General features: G+C 38.0%; 1 non-coding gene across 1 annotated transcript; it reads right to left on the bottom strand.

The window, feature by feature from the left end:
• Positions 1-5,800: 5,800 nt before the first annotated feature.
• Positions 5,801-5,874, bottom strand: TRNAR-UCG (transfer RNA arginine (anticodon UCG)). The gene has a single exon. It is a non-coding gene; the product is annotated as a tRNA-Arg (tRNA).
• Positions 5,875-15,422: the final 9,548 nt, after the last annotated feature.

Here is a 15,422-nt window from a genome sequence, read left to right as displayed (position 1 = left end):
GAAATCACTGAAGGCTTAGGTGTCACTATAAATAGGCCCTTCATTTGCTTTATTCGATATAGATCTTCACCAAGTCGAACCGCTAAGCAAATTCTCACTTGAAGTTTCTGTGCAAAAAGCAAAGCAAATCTTACACTATTTCCAATCTTTGTGTAAATGTTTAAACTAGATCTTACGAGTGTTCTTTGTTAATAGAACAAAATTATCAATTCTTAAATTGTGAGGAGACTCTGAGTTGCTGAGTAGTTAGCATTCAGAGGTAGCTAGTGCTGAGTGTAGGTAGATACAGAAGAAGGTACTCTGTAAATACTCTTGGTACTGAGTATAGATTTGTAGAGGAAGGTACTCTGTAAATCTATTGTAAGAGTTTTGTGCTCTACCTAAAAGAGCTCAGTAGTGGATTAAAGCTCGGAAGGATTCCGAGGACTGGATGTAGGCAGGAGGCCGAACCAGGATAAATCTGCTGAGTAACATTTTCTAACCCTCAACTCCTTATATGCTTGCTTTATATTGTTCCTAGTAAAACGCTTAACTAAATTAACGCTGAGTTGTGCTTATTGATACTGAGCTCAGGAATAGACTCTTTAGTGCTATCTCTCGACTCAACGATAGAAGCAACCTTAGTCTTTGATTAACTAACGTTGCCTCTGACCTCACTCAATATCAAGTGCTAAGCATTAAAAGAAAAATATTAAGTGATATAAGAACTAAGTCAGCCTTTAAAGGATAAATTTTTTAAATAATTCCTTATCCCATTAGGAACTAATCCTTATATCACAAGGGACCAATAAGATCTTGGCCAATTACATTATTTCTTGGGGATTGCGGTCACACATCACAAAAATGGCCTATTCTTGTCTCAACACAAATATGTCGAAGAAATCATCGAAAGGGCTGGCATGTCTGCATGTAAGCCCACATCCACTCCTGTTGACACTAAACCCAAGCTTAGTGCCACCATGAGTACTCTCTTTACCGATCCTTCTCTTTATCTAAGTATTGCAGGGACCTTACAATATCTCACTTTCACCCGGCCAAACATCTCCTACGCGGTTCAACAAATATGTTTGTTTATGCACAATCTTATGGAGATTCACATGCATGCCCTTAAAAGAATTTTTTACTACATCAAAGGCACTTTGACATAAGGTCTCCATTTATATCCCTCCTTTATCACATCATTTTTGTCCTATACTGATGCAGATTGGGGCGGTTGTCCTGATACTCGCTATTAGATATCAAGCTATTATGCATTTTTAGGAGACAACTTACTCTCTTGGTCCTCCAAAAGGCAATCCATGTTGTCTCGGTCAAGTGCTGAAGCATAATACCGAGGAGTTGCAAATGTTGTATCCGAGACCTGTTGGCTACGCAACCTTCTACTCGAACTACATTATCCTATTCCAAAAGCTATTATAGTGTATAGTGACAATGTTAGTGCAATTTATCTTTCAGGAAATCCAGTGCATCATCAGAGAACCAAACATATAGAAATGGATATTCATTTTGTTCGCGAAAAAGTAGCTAAAGGTCATGTTCGTGTTCTTCATGTCCCCTCACAGTACCAGATTGCAAATATCTTCACCAAAGGCCTTCCCTTGGTTCTATTTGAGGATTTTCACAACAATTTGAGCATTCGACCGCCTCCTGCTTCAGATTGAGAAGGTGTAATAGACTCAATAATAGAATATGATAGTCAAACTTGTATTTAGGAATGTTTTGTATATATGGCAAGCATATATTTGTAGTTAATGTATTAGCATATTGATAGCCTTTGATCATGTAGCCAAGATAGTATATGTAACCCCTCGGGGAAAGAATCAATCAAGCAATCATATTCTCTCAGGATAGACATATGTGGATGTTAACCTAATATTAATTTTCTGCAGCTTTACGTGTATGTTTATAATAATTTTGTTGTCATATGAATTAATTAACACATGAACATTGGGTTAGCTCTTCCCTTTGCTAATTGCCATCAACGTGTTCCTAATTTATCATTTATTTGGTTTTATGAATTGAAAACTATATTAACACTAAGATGTGATTGAACAGTAGTGACGAAAGAATCATATGGTTGAACATTAGGTAAGCTGCAACTGCAAAGAAAGAGTTAACGGCGATTGTTGGCAACATGAGTGGCGTTGATATGCAAATGGTAAGTGAATGACCCTCATGATGGCTGGAGAAAGAAAATAAATAAAATAGGAAAGTGTTTTTCTTTAATGGTAATAGTCAGACAAATTGAAGAGATTTGGGGATCTAGATGTTTAAGGGGAGGAGTTAGAGAGAGAAAGGAGTTAGAGAAGAATTTGTAGAAAAAAATAGAGAGAGAAAGGGAAAGATGGAGAAATAAAGTTTCTTTATTTAGGAATGAGGTTATTTTTGTTATTACACTATATGTGGATCCCTTTTTATAAATGGATAAAATAAAAATGATGAGGTGACACTTTGACTTTGGGTTGACTGATCATTTTAACCGACCATACACCAAAGTGGAAGGTCACCTATAAAATCATATATATTAATGAGAGATATTGAAGGTTGTATACCAAAGTGTGAAATGAAGCAAAAGTTGTACACCATTGATGAAATTTACCCTAATCAGAATTGTGATTCCTCAAACATCATAATTTTCCCTGATATGTTTGCATCTCTAGTTCTCATTTTCTCAAATGTTTGAAAGAAATTGAGGTGAGAATTCGTTGTGGCTTTTATGAGAGGTGAAAATGGAAGATGACGGGGAAAAGATGGGTTGTTAGAGAATTAGATTTCTTAAAATTGTTTATTTTCATCCAATTGATTCGTGAGTTTTATTTTGCGTTATTATGCACATCGCTACCGTTGGAAATTTCCAATTTGAATGGAACGAGTGTCTGCAATTAAAATTCTGGAATGACATCAGTGGGGCTAGAGAACTCTAACTCTGTTATTTTTTCTCTTTAATTATCTATCTCTCTTTGTTGAAAAAAATAAGGCCAATGAAGAATTGGAGAACTGCAAGTTTGGGTGAGAGGTAGCAGTTGAATGACTATAATAACTTGGAAGAGGACTGCAATAACTTGGAAGAGGACTGCAATAACTTGGAAGAGGTTTCCATTGAAGATTGTTTTATTAAGATTCGAGATTTCCATAGACTAATTTTGAATTAGATCCTTGTTGTCTCATGTTTTTGTTAGTGTGGAAATTAGTATTGGAGTTTTATAGACATTCGAGTTTAACATATTATTATTGTCTTTGCCGGTGACAATGGCAACAACACCGGAACAGAGTTGAAAATGGAAGAGAGAAGGCTAAGAGAGGAGTAGGAGAGGATGATGTGTCTATGAGATAGTGTGTGAGGTGAAAAATAGAGATTGTAATTTAAATAGAAAAAAAATTATAATAAGAAACCGATAAATATACCCTATTGACTATTTGACCTAAATTGCCATATCAGTATTTTTTAACACTGTTAATATTTTGGACTCTATTTGTTAACAGAGTGAACCTCAAGGTACCCGTTTGCAAACTTTTAAACCACATAATTTATGTTTGAAAATGGCTCAAACCACAATGTTTATTTTTATATTTTTCTTATATTATATTATATTTTTAATCAGTAAAAAAAGAAGGGAGTGACACCTTAACTCCATCGTTACTGTTTTATATTATTTTTCTCTTGCTTTGACTCATATAATGACAAGAGTATACTAAAGATGAAAATTGTAAAATATATATTAAAACTATGAAGACAATTTGATGAAATACAACCAAACCCAGCACTTATAAAGAGTTCAAACAAGCTAACAAGTATAAGGAAAGAGATTTCCGCCCTTAGAGCTACCTAGCCAGACTCAAGTCATTGCGTCGAGTTTGGAGTTGGAACTTTTAAGTTTGAGGGGGAAAGATGGAGTCAAGACTTGTTCCATGGAGATGGCAGATATTTGGGATTATCATGCTCTTAAAGGGGAAGGATAAAAAAAAAAGGAAAAGCTCAATGCCTAGAATTAGATTCTAAGTTAGTTTATATAAGAAAATTAGGACATATTGGAATTGAAATTACATAAAATATAAAGACTGAAAATGCATCCAAAACTTAGAAGACTTTGAAATTTGGTGTTGGAAAATGAAGCCTACGCGAAGGAGGAAGCACATGGAGATAAGATGTAAAAATACTTCTAATGTTTATACCTAACATCTAAAAAGGTACAATTTTACCTTTAACATTGGCAGCAGAGAGCAATTTTACCCATAACTTTGACAAGTTGAGTCAATTGGAGAAATTATTCATTAAATTGTCTTCTCAATCATGAATCATGTCATTTACACTTCATATGCGCGTCATTTTATAACTCATTAGTAACAGATTGCAAACACATGATTAAACGTGAATTTTTTTTTATTTTAAATATACTATATTTTGTACGAGTTGAAAAAAAAAATTCAAATATTTTATCGAATTTAAAAATATTAATATTCAATTCTATTATTAAATCACAAAAAATGTCCTTACCAAAAAAATCACAAAAAATGTGAAATCTTTCTTTTAGAATCAACTTACGTCAATTGGTGCAAAATAAGAAACAAAATATATGTGTTTTATAATAATGTCTCCAGTTGACCAAACTTGTCAATATTAGAGGTAAAATTGCTTTTGACTACCAACATTATGGATAAAATTGAACCATTTTAGACGTTAAGAGCAAAATTGTTGCTGTCTGTAAATGTTAGAGGTATTTTTACATCTTATTTATTTTTATTGTTGTTGTCGTGTGACCAAGAGGTCACGGGTTCGATTCTTAGGAGCGGCCTCTTGCCAAATAAATTGGCAGGGGAAGGCTTGCCCCCAGTACACCCTTGTGGTGGGACCCCTCTCCGGACCCTCGCTCAGCGGGGACGCGTAGTGCACCGGGCCGCCCTTTTTAAAAAGTAAACTTCAATTACTTTATTGAAATTAAACAAAACAATATGGTCTGACCCTTCCATAAATTTCAATGAACATTTAGATAAATAGAAAAAGAATTTTATTTTTATTGAAATAAAAAGTAAATTTTAATTATTTTTATTGAAATAAAACAAAACAATATGAACATTTACCCTAACGGGGCGTTTAGTATTCTATGGAGATAGGGATAAGGATAAAGGTTGTGATAGAGATAAAGATAAATGGTTGGGACAAGGATAAAAATATGATAGTCGAGAATTATTATTCAACGTTTTGTATGTGGGATAGGGATAGAGATAAAATAATACATTTTACTATTTTAACCTTATTTAAACTACATAACATTAATTTGAATGATAAGATAGATTTTTCCATTCTATTAAAATCGTAGGAGCTTATCCCACCCCCTCTTGGGTATAGGATTTGAGGGATAAGAGGCTTATCTCTCATCTGTCTCAGTCTTCTATCCCTCAAACAAACACAGGATAACTTATCTCGTGTTTTTTTTTATCTCTATCTCACCTCCTATATCCCTTCTAACAAACACCCTATAAACAATTTAGATAAATAGAATTTTTATTTTTATTTTTATTAAAATAAAAAGTATATATCACTTCTAACAAACATCCTATAAACAATTTAGATAAATAGAAAAAGAATTTTATTTTTATTGAAATAAAAAGTAAATTTTAATTATTTTATTGAAATAAGACAAAAAAAAATATGAACATTTACCCTAAACAATTTAGATAAATAGTAAGTAGAAAAAGAATTTTATTTTTATTGAAATAAAACAAAACAATATGAACATTTGCCCTAAACAATTTAGATAAATAGGAAAAGAAGGGGGTTACAGCAAAACTTACAGCAAAACGACCACAGTGGGAGTCGAACCCACGACCTTCTGATCCGAAGTCAGACGCGCTAATCCACTGCGCTATGCGGTCTTGGATGTTGGTCTTTTAAGTATATATAATATGTAAATAGAATCTGTTCACCCACGGTCTGAATACTTAATTTAGCTATTGTGTGCATGTGATTAAATTTCAGAAAAAAAAAAATATTATAAACCACATTTTTCTCATTTTATTTTGTTTGAAATAAATATTTTTATCATCTCAATTTACTTAAGTGAATTACTATACCTAGCCACAAATTCCTATCTCTAGCCTCGGGAATTGACCGAACTACCCTTTGCACAAAAATTGAAAAAAGACAAAACCTCTCAAGAACCCTATACATTCTTCGATCAAATCCTGACTAATTTTTGAACCAAATCATGGATGATGACAGAGGCCGGAAAGGGAAAGCGAAAATAGTAAGATTTACGGTTTTATTTTGTTGATTTTCGCTTCGATTTGAGATTTGTGGGATCTTTTCAAAAATCACTGGAATCGCAGTCGGGCGTATGAACATCACGCCCGACAAGTGGTTCCGGCGTAAGAACATCACGCCCGACCAGTGGTGCGGGCGTGATAGCCACATGCCCGCACCATAGGTCGGGCGTGATGTTCAAACGCCCGAACCATAGACCGGACGTGATGTTCATACGCCCGAGGGTGTTTTAATTTTTTAAAAAAAATTATATTTACATTATTTACATTTAAATTAATTTAGTGTAATTTATAATTTATATGTTACAATTTTAGATTAACTTAGTGTAATTTTTTTGTAGACGGAGCAGCCTACTAGGGGTGGGAAATCCATCCCGTCATCTGCTCGTCGTCTAGATATGGACGACGATGATGATACACCACGGCATACGAGATTGCGTGGTATTGATATATCTACTCGTAGGCGGTGAGGGGCTGCGACGGAGCAGGTGAGGAGGGGGCCGATTGTGGATCAGCACGATATTCATGGATCAGAGGGGGCGACAGATTTTGGTGACAGAGAGCCAGATAGCGATTCTGTGGAGGACTACCTGGATGTGGTAGCCCAGGTACTGCGACAGTCTGCAGCTGCACGTGATCGCGAGGGTGAGGATATCGATGAGCAACCGACCCCGGTTAGACAGCCGGCCCAGCGCATAGGAGGTCGCTTTGCGAGTACATGTATTTTTTAGTATAATTTTAGTATAATTTTATAACTTTAGTATAATTTTATAACTTTAGTATAGTTTAGTATAATTTTAGTATAATTTAATAGTTTTAGTATAATTTTAGTATAACTTTAGTATAACTTTAGTATAATTTAATAGTTTTAGTATAATTTTAGTATAATTTAATAGTTTTAGTATAATTTTAGTATAACTTTAGTATAATTTTAGTATAATTTAATAGTTTAGTATAATTTTAGTATAATTTTATAACTTTCAGGGACCAGCAAACGTCCCAAAGCTAGTGAGGACGAGAGCTGGATAGTTAGTACACCGGTGGATGGTGGCCCTGTTGATGGTTCCGTGATTCCTAGTTTTCTGGGATATGTTGCCTCACGGATGCTGGGAGGAGAGCTTCGGTCGTTTCTGACATGCTACAACAGATCAACAGCATGTCAGAATTTGTGGGTGTGGTTTTCTGGTGCGTCACCCGATGTAAGAATAATTTAGTTTGTCAACATTTATTGTAATTTGTATTTTTAACTATAAACCTAAAAAACATTCAGTAATTGTATATATGTAATTTTACAGCTGAAGGATATAATCGAGAAGACTGGTTTGTCTCATCTTCCACATATCATGTTTAGGAACCTCGACACTCCGCTGTTGACTACGTTCGTGGAGCGGTGACAGCCCGATACGAACTCCTTCCACATGCCGTTCGGGGAGATGACTATCTAGCTGCATGATGTATGTCAGATTCTTCAGATCCCGATCGACAGTGCGATGGTGTCCGAGTCTCCCACTACTGACCGGCTGCATGCTATGTGCATGATGATGTTCGGGGTGGATCGGGAGTAGCTTCTATCGCCGAACCGACATCTCTGGAGTGGTGGAGGTGTATTTGTTGATGCTGTACACAAGCTTGTCATCCAGGGTAGGGATGACGCTACTCGGGCCACAACGTAGATGTGGCTTATGCTCGGATCCACTTTGTTTATTGACAATAGTGGAGATAGGATTAGGCCGGCCCATCTTGTTGAGGTTTACGGCGGTGTCAGAGGGGCAGCTGGATTTTCATGGGGGTCTGCTACACTTGCCACGTTGTACCGGCAGCTGGGGTTAGCGAGCAGAGGAGACTGTTCTGGTATATGCGGATGTTTGACCCTACTACAGGCGTGGATATACGAGTATTTTTCGGTGTTCCGGCCGCATAGACTAGCTCACGTGATCCCAACTGACCATGCCCGTGCACTAAGATGGGAGGTCGGGGTACCAGGCAAGACGACCACCCGACTTGATACCATACGCGGGCAGCTGGACCGTATGACGGCAGCAGAGGTATTTTATAAAATTTTAGAATTAATTTAAGTATTATTTATAGTATATTATTATTTATTATTGAGTATTTTTTTTTCAGGTGACGTGGTTGCTTATGGTCCTGTCCCCGATGATGATCGGCTTCGAGTGTCATATGCCGATTGGATACGGTGTAGAGACATCGTCGAGCCGTATATGCCCGATCGAGCGATGCGACAGGTCGGATATACTCAGCCTATCCCAGCTGAGCGTATTAGACCTGATAAAGCAGTACGACCATAGAGGTCTTTATCATACAAGCTCACGCATTCCTCTGTCACAGTTGAGGATACCTGACGGAGATTTCCATCGGCTCGGGACATTGATCGGAGGAGATGCCGGCCAGTTGGATATGATCCCACTGTTGGTCCCTAGTAATTAGTTCCAAGGGGGGGGGGATAGGAACTAATGTAACTTTTTCGCTTTTAATTATACTGACTTAATGTTATTTTAAGAGTTTGTTAACTCAGCGTGTTGGTCAGCACGGCCGATTGATTAGTTAGACAGTTTTAGTTCTATGATGACTAAGACTGCTTGACTTGAGAGTTGGGAATTGACACTTGAGAGGTCAGCTTCCAACTCAGCACTCAGATTTACTCAGTTTCAGTTTTAACAATTTATATGCTGAGTAAATGTTACAGGCAACGCATGCACAAATATATATATATATATATATATATATATATATATATTGAGAGAGAGAGTTTAGAAGTTACTCAGCACGACTTATCCTGGTTCGGCCTCTCTACCTACGTCCAGTCCCCAGTTCCTCCTGGGATTTTCAATCCAATACTGAGCTCTTTCAAGGTAGAGCACAAACCCTTTACAAGGCAGTGAGTATGCAAGAGTACGTCCTCTATTCGTCTACTCAGCTCCTACTAAGTACTACAACCCAGCACTTAGATTTTTCTACCACTGAATGCTTACAACCAAGCACTCAGCATACACTCTCAATATTACAATTGATAAACACTTGTTCTCTTTTCAGTAAAGAACACTTTAGAAGATTACACAGAATCACTCTAGCATTTACACAAAGAATAGAAGGTTTGGTGTAAGATCTTTGTATTTGAGTGCTTTGAAGATTTCTCTCTTGGATCTTTCTTGTTTTTTTGATTCGGCAATGATCCAAGGCTCTTGATTGTCCTTTTATAGATGGAAATCTGCAGATGGATCATTTGAATTGTTTTAGCCGTTAACACCAAAACGGCTCTTTTAGGGAACATCTTCTGGTCAGCTTCAGACTGTTCCGCCATTCCCTTCCTCTGTTTTCTTCAGGCGTCAGGTTTTGTCTTCTTGCATCAGACTTGTCTTTTTGTGCCAGTTGTCTTTTACCAATAATCCATTGACCCATGTTTCTTGGAATTAGTCTTCTGTGTATTTTTGAGGCTTCAATTATTGGTGCAGAAGATTGGCAGACTTTGTCCTTTAGTGAACGGATCCTTCATGCTGTCCTGACTGTCACTCAGCTTCACTCGTTATCTTCGAATGTTCAACTTCCATGCTGAGTTCCTTCTTAGTCAGCTCCGTTCTGTTTATATGATTCTGAAGGAGTCTTCTAATTTAGTCAGCTTCATTCTGGCAACTTAGAAGGAAGCTTCTGATGCTGAGTTCTACTCCACTCAGCTTCTATTCTTTTATGCTGAGTTCCGCTTCACTCAGGTCGGCTTATGCTGACTTTTGTCCTGTCTAACTTTATATATATATTTTTGCACTCAATATTGAACAAACACATTAGTACAATTAAATCAAAACATTTAAATTTAATTGCCTCTTAATCATGGATGATTTTGTCAAATCAAAATCTTGTGGAAAGGTGTTTCAACAAACTCCCTCATTTTGATGTTGGCAAAATACATAATTATGGAACTCAGTTATAAGTTACCCCATGATTGATTTATTTTTGAAATGACTCCCCCGTAAGGGTTGCACATATTGTCTTAACTTAATTCTAAACCTTCCAAGATTTAATTGAATTAACATTAAGACATTTGTGTATACTGACTTAGTTTAATGTTAGATTTTTCAAGATCTGAGCGAATTGGATTTAAGTCAGTTCTCAAAAATATTAGAAGTATGTTATTACTCAGTTTATTACATAAGTATTTTGGTGTTAATGTATACTGAATATGTTTTACTTCTTAATTTGTTTGTTCAATTTTATCAGCCAGATTGAGAAAATGGTACTTGTCATAGATTAAGCAAAAACATATGAAGAAAGATTCTATGCTAAGTTCTAAACATTGACTAGGCTATATCTAGTTCTTATTCTTTTCCTTCATATTGACTTGAGCTTGAGGGTCATCTCGAGCTACTCCTTTGCCTTTATCTTTACTTCCTGAGGCATTACCTGCAAGCTGAGTTCCTTCTTGGCTTGTCTCCCCCGTTTTGCCATCATCGGGTTTATAAAGGAAGGTATCGTTGCGAGCATGAGTGGAGAGGTGATTTGAGTAACGCTGGAGCCTCTTAGTACTTTCACGCGAGCCATCAATTATAGGAACACTGTCATCTTGGACATGGCGAGGAACCCGGAGAGAGCTGCTAATCATGCTGAGTAGGCATTCATGGGATTTGCTAAGCCAGGTGAGCGCGCTGGTGAGCTGACCAAAAGATTGGTGGTACATCTTTAGCAAGGCAGAGTCATAAAACATGCGCTGAGCATTGTTGATGTGCATTGCCTTCATAATTTCTTGGGAAAAGCTCAAGAGTTGACCATTAGAGACTGGATCAACATCCATCTGTGCTTTGTTGACGTTGAGTAGACTTACTGCTTCGCTCAGTTGGTCAATTGTACACTGAGAGGAGGAGGAGACTAACTCACGCGTACAAGTCAGCTCAGCATTGAACTTGGTAAAGCATTCTTGGAGTTCAGCAGATGTGGCATACTCAGTATTGCCAGGTGCGCTTGATTTGGACAGTTCTGCAGTTAACTTAGCAAAATAGCCTTGAAGTTCAGTGGAAGTTGCATACCCTGGATTAACTTCCGACGGTTGTTGGATTTTGCCTTCAAGCGAGTTCAGATGGTTTACCATTGTGAGTACCAATTCAGTCAGCTTTGCTATTTGGTCTTGCCTAGGTTGATGAGTCTGAACTGTGGTCATAACACTTACTAGATCCTTGAGTCCTCTAATTTCATTGAGAAGCTGAGTGATACCGGACAGTTGAGAGGACTCAGCATGAGAGGATCTCGGAGCATCAGCTTGAGGAGGGTTCAATTCTTGAAGCAAGGACTGAGCAGAGGCAATGATTCATCGGCCTGACTCAGTAGCATTCAAGTATGTGAATTGAGCAGCATTTGTCTCAGAGGCTGGAATGGAGCTTGATGGTGGTGGAGTTGGCTGTTTGCCAGATTGATCATCTTGCAGATTGGCTTCAGGAGCTGATTTATCAACATGCTGTGTTGGAGGTGGAGTTTGGTTAGTCATGTTGACCTGCTCATCCTGAGTGGGTGAAGTTGAAGCAGGATTTGTTCCATCTTGAGCAGTTTTTGGATTCTCCGGAGTCTTGGTTTGTTCCTCAATATGAGTAACAGAGGCTTGGTTTTGCACAAGATCCGTTGGAGGAGACTCAGGCTCAGCATCATGAGAGAAATATTTGAACTGAATTTTGGAGAGTTCAGCATCAATATCTTGAGGAGGGGAATCATCCAGAAGATCAATTTGCTTTTGTGCCTTCTTCTTGAGTCGCTTGAACTTGGTTTCTTTAGGAGGAGATGGTTCAGCATGAATATCCTCCTTGTAGGTATCAACTGTCTCTTCTTCCACAGTTGGATCAACATGATCCTCAATGGCAACATTTTCTTCTTCCTCAATTCTCCGCTCAGCATCATCATGATGTTGCTCAACATGAGTAGGTTGTTCCTGCTCGGTATTGACTTCTTCCTCAACATGAGTTTCTTGCTCGGCATCCTTGACCGGCTCAACATGAGTTTGGTCTAGGTCAATTCCATGATCTTTTAGAGGTACAACCCAATCCAAGGGATTAGCTTCAACTATCTTTGAGGTATGACCCTTCTTTCTTTTCATCAAGGGGGATTCCGGAGTTTCCTCTTCTTCATCCTCAAGCTCTTCTGGCCTCTTTCTTTTCTCTGCCGACTCAGCTTTCTCCTTAGCCTGGTCAGTATCAACATTCTTAGCTCTGGTCATAGCCCTCTTTTTCCTGGGCACTGAGTCAACATCTTTCGCATATGTTGCCAGCGCTTTTCTCTTCTTCTTGTCCTTAGGGGACTCAGCAGGAGCCTCCACTTCTTTCTCAGGCTCATGCTCAGGTGCAACTAGCTTCATCATTTTCCTCAATATCTTCAACTTCTTCATATCCTTTCAATGGTTGATTGTATAATAATCCAACCAGCAGAGCTGCTGTGATCTCACTTCCCAGGGAATCAGTCTCATTTATGGTCTCAATCTGTTTATCCTCGAGGATCTTAGTGATTAAAGAGCCTAACCTGAGCTTCTTTCCACTGCGTTGAAGAGCCCCAACCAGAAAGACGGGCATGTTAAGTGGAGTGTAGGTCAACATGTGCCAGATGAAGCACTGTTCAAAATTGGAGGCGGAGGAAGCTGAGCTTAGCTTGGGGAAGATGAAGTTGGTCAATATATAGTGAGCCATCTTCTGTTCTTGCCCCATATAGGTGCTGGGTATTTCACCTTTATGATTCTTGGGTTTGCAGAACCCCTTGATTGGGTCAAGTTTTTCTTTTGGTACCTTTTCTTTTGTTGTCCTAAATTCTATTCCTTCGTCTGGTAAGTTTAGCAGGGTGGCTAGATAGGCAGGGGTTATGGTGATTTTCTGTCCTTTGACCGTGGTCTCCAAATAGTCAACATCTTCTTCATCGACATACATGTTGGAATAGAACTCTCTGACCAACTTAGGATATGTTTTTCCGGTGAGTGAGAAGAGACCGGTCCATTTGTTCTTCTCGATCCAGTCAACGGTTTCTCAGAAGTGACGAATCCTGGAGAGAACCATCTGTTGAAACACCTTTCCACAAGATTTTGATTTGACAAAATCATCCATGATTAAGAGGCAATTAAATTTAGATGCTTTGATTTAATTGTACTAATATGTTTGTTAAATATTGAGTGCAAAAATATATAAAGTAAAGACAGGACAAAAGTCAGCACAAGCGAAGCTGAGTAAGAACGGAACTCAGCATAACAGAATTGAAGCTGAGTGAAGTAAAAATTCAGAAGCAAAACGAAAGTGGGAGACTTCTTCAGGAGCGGTTAAACAAAACGGAGCTGACCTAGAAGGAACTCAGCATGAACGTTGAACACTCGAAAAGAACAAACGAAGCTGAGTAACAGTCAGGACAGCATAAAGGATCCGTTCACTACAGGACAAAGTCTGTCAAACTTTTGCACCAATAATTGGAACCTCGTAGACACCTAAAAGACTAATTCCAAGAGTCATGGGACGTTGGATTATTGGAAACAGACAACTGGCACTAAAAGACAAACCAGACGCTAGAAGACAAACCTGTCGCCTGAAGAAAACAGAGAAAGAGAATGGCGATGCAGTCTGAAGCTATTCAGAAATTGTTCCCCAAAAGAGCCGTTTTGGTGTTAACGGCTAAGACATTTCAAAACGATCAAATCTATAGATTTCCTTCTATAAAAGGACAATCGATGAACTTGGATGGTTACTGAAGTATCAAAAAAAAAGAAAAATACAAGAGAGAAAGTTTCAAAAGCACTCAAATACAAAAAGGATCTTACACCAACTTTTCTATTCTATGTGTAAATGCTAGATTGATTTGTAATCATCTAAAGTGTTCTTTAGTTCAAAAGGAACAAGTCTGTGATCAATAGGAATATTGAGAGTGTAAAGCTGAGTGCTTGGCTGTAAGCATTTCAGCAGTAGAGAAATCTAGGTGCTGGGTTGTAGCACTTAGTAGGAGTTGAGTAGACGAATAGAGGAAGGTACTCTTGCATATTCAACTGCCTTGTAATCGGTTTGTGCTCTACCTTTAAAGAGCTCAGTATTGGATTCAAAAATCCCGGAGGACTCTGGGGACTGGACGTAGGCAGAGAGACCGAACCAGGATAAGTGATACTGAGTAATCTCTAAACTCTCTCTTATAATTGCATGTGTTATTTACTTTATTTACTCAACATATAAATTGTCTAAGCTGATCTTGAGTAAGTAAGTGGTGCTGAGTTAGAAGCTGACCTCCAAGAGTGTCTATTCTCAACTCACAAGAAAACAACTTTAGTCAACATCTGACTAAAGCTGTCTTCAAACATATCTCACCAAGCTGACCATAAGCTGAGTTAATAAACTCTCAAAATAACTTCCAGTCAGCTTAATTAAAACGTGAAAAAGTTAAAATAGTTCATAACCCCCCCCCCGTTGGAACTAATTACCAGGGACCAACAAGTGGTATCAGAGCATAAGCTCACTACTCAAAGATTTAACAATCTTGAGCTGATCCCGAAAAATGGGTGAGAATAGCACTCGGTTCCTTCCAGGAAACCAAACAACACAGATACTCCCTGAGGGACTATCAATCACTAGACCTCCCCTATTCTTTGGGTCAAATTATACATTCTGGAAGAATAGGATGAAAAACTTTATTCAAGCCACAAACATGAGTGCATGGCTTGCAATTGTTCAAGGTCCACATGTGCCATACAAAACTGTTAACGATGAGAAAATTGTTAAAAGTGAGGCTGAGTGGACAGAGGATGACCTCAGAAAATTACAAAATAATGCTTCGGCTATAAATATGCTTCACTGTGCGTTAGATGCTGCAGAATACAATAATATTTCAGGTTGCGAGTCAGCACAGAAGATTTGGAAGAAGCTTGAAGTAACCTATGAAGGCATAAGCAAAGTTAAGGAGTCTAAAGTCAATCAACATATGAGACTCTACGAGCTGTTTGAAATGAAGGAGAATGAAGACATCTCAGAAATGAAGGCAAGGTTCACAAACATTATAAATGAGCTAAGAAGGCTTGGAAAGAACTTCACTGAAGAAGAACAGGTGAAGAAAATTTTGAGAAGTCTGCCCAAGAGCTGGCAAGCAAAGAAAACAGTTGTAGAAGAAGCCCAAGACTTGACTACCTACAAATATGATGAGTTGATCGGATCCCTGCT

The sequence above is a fragment of the Euphorbia lathyris genome, chromosome 4 (genome assembly GCF_963576675.1).
Source record: "Euphorbia lathyris chromosome 4, ddEupLath1.1, whole genome shotgun sequence".
NCBI classification, from domain to species: domain Eukaryota; kingdom Viridiplantae; phylum Streptophyta; class Magnoliopsida; order Malpighiales; family Euphorbiaceae; genus Euphorbia; species Euphorbia lathyris.
Note: the sequence above shows the minus strand (reverse complement) of the source record. Positions and strands in the feature narration are given on the sequence as shown.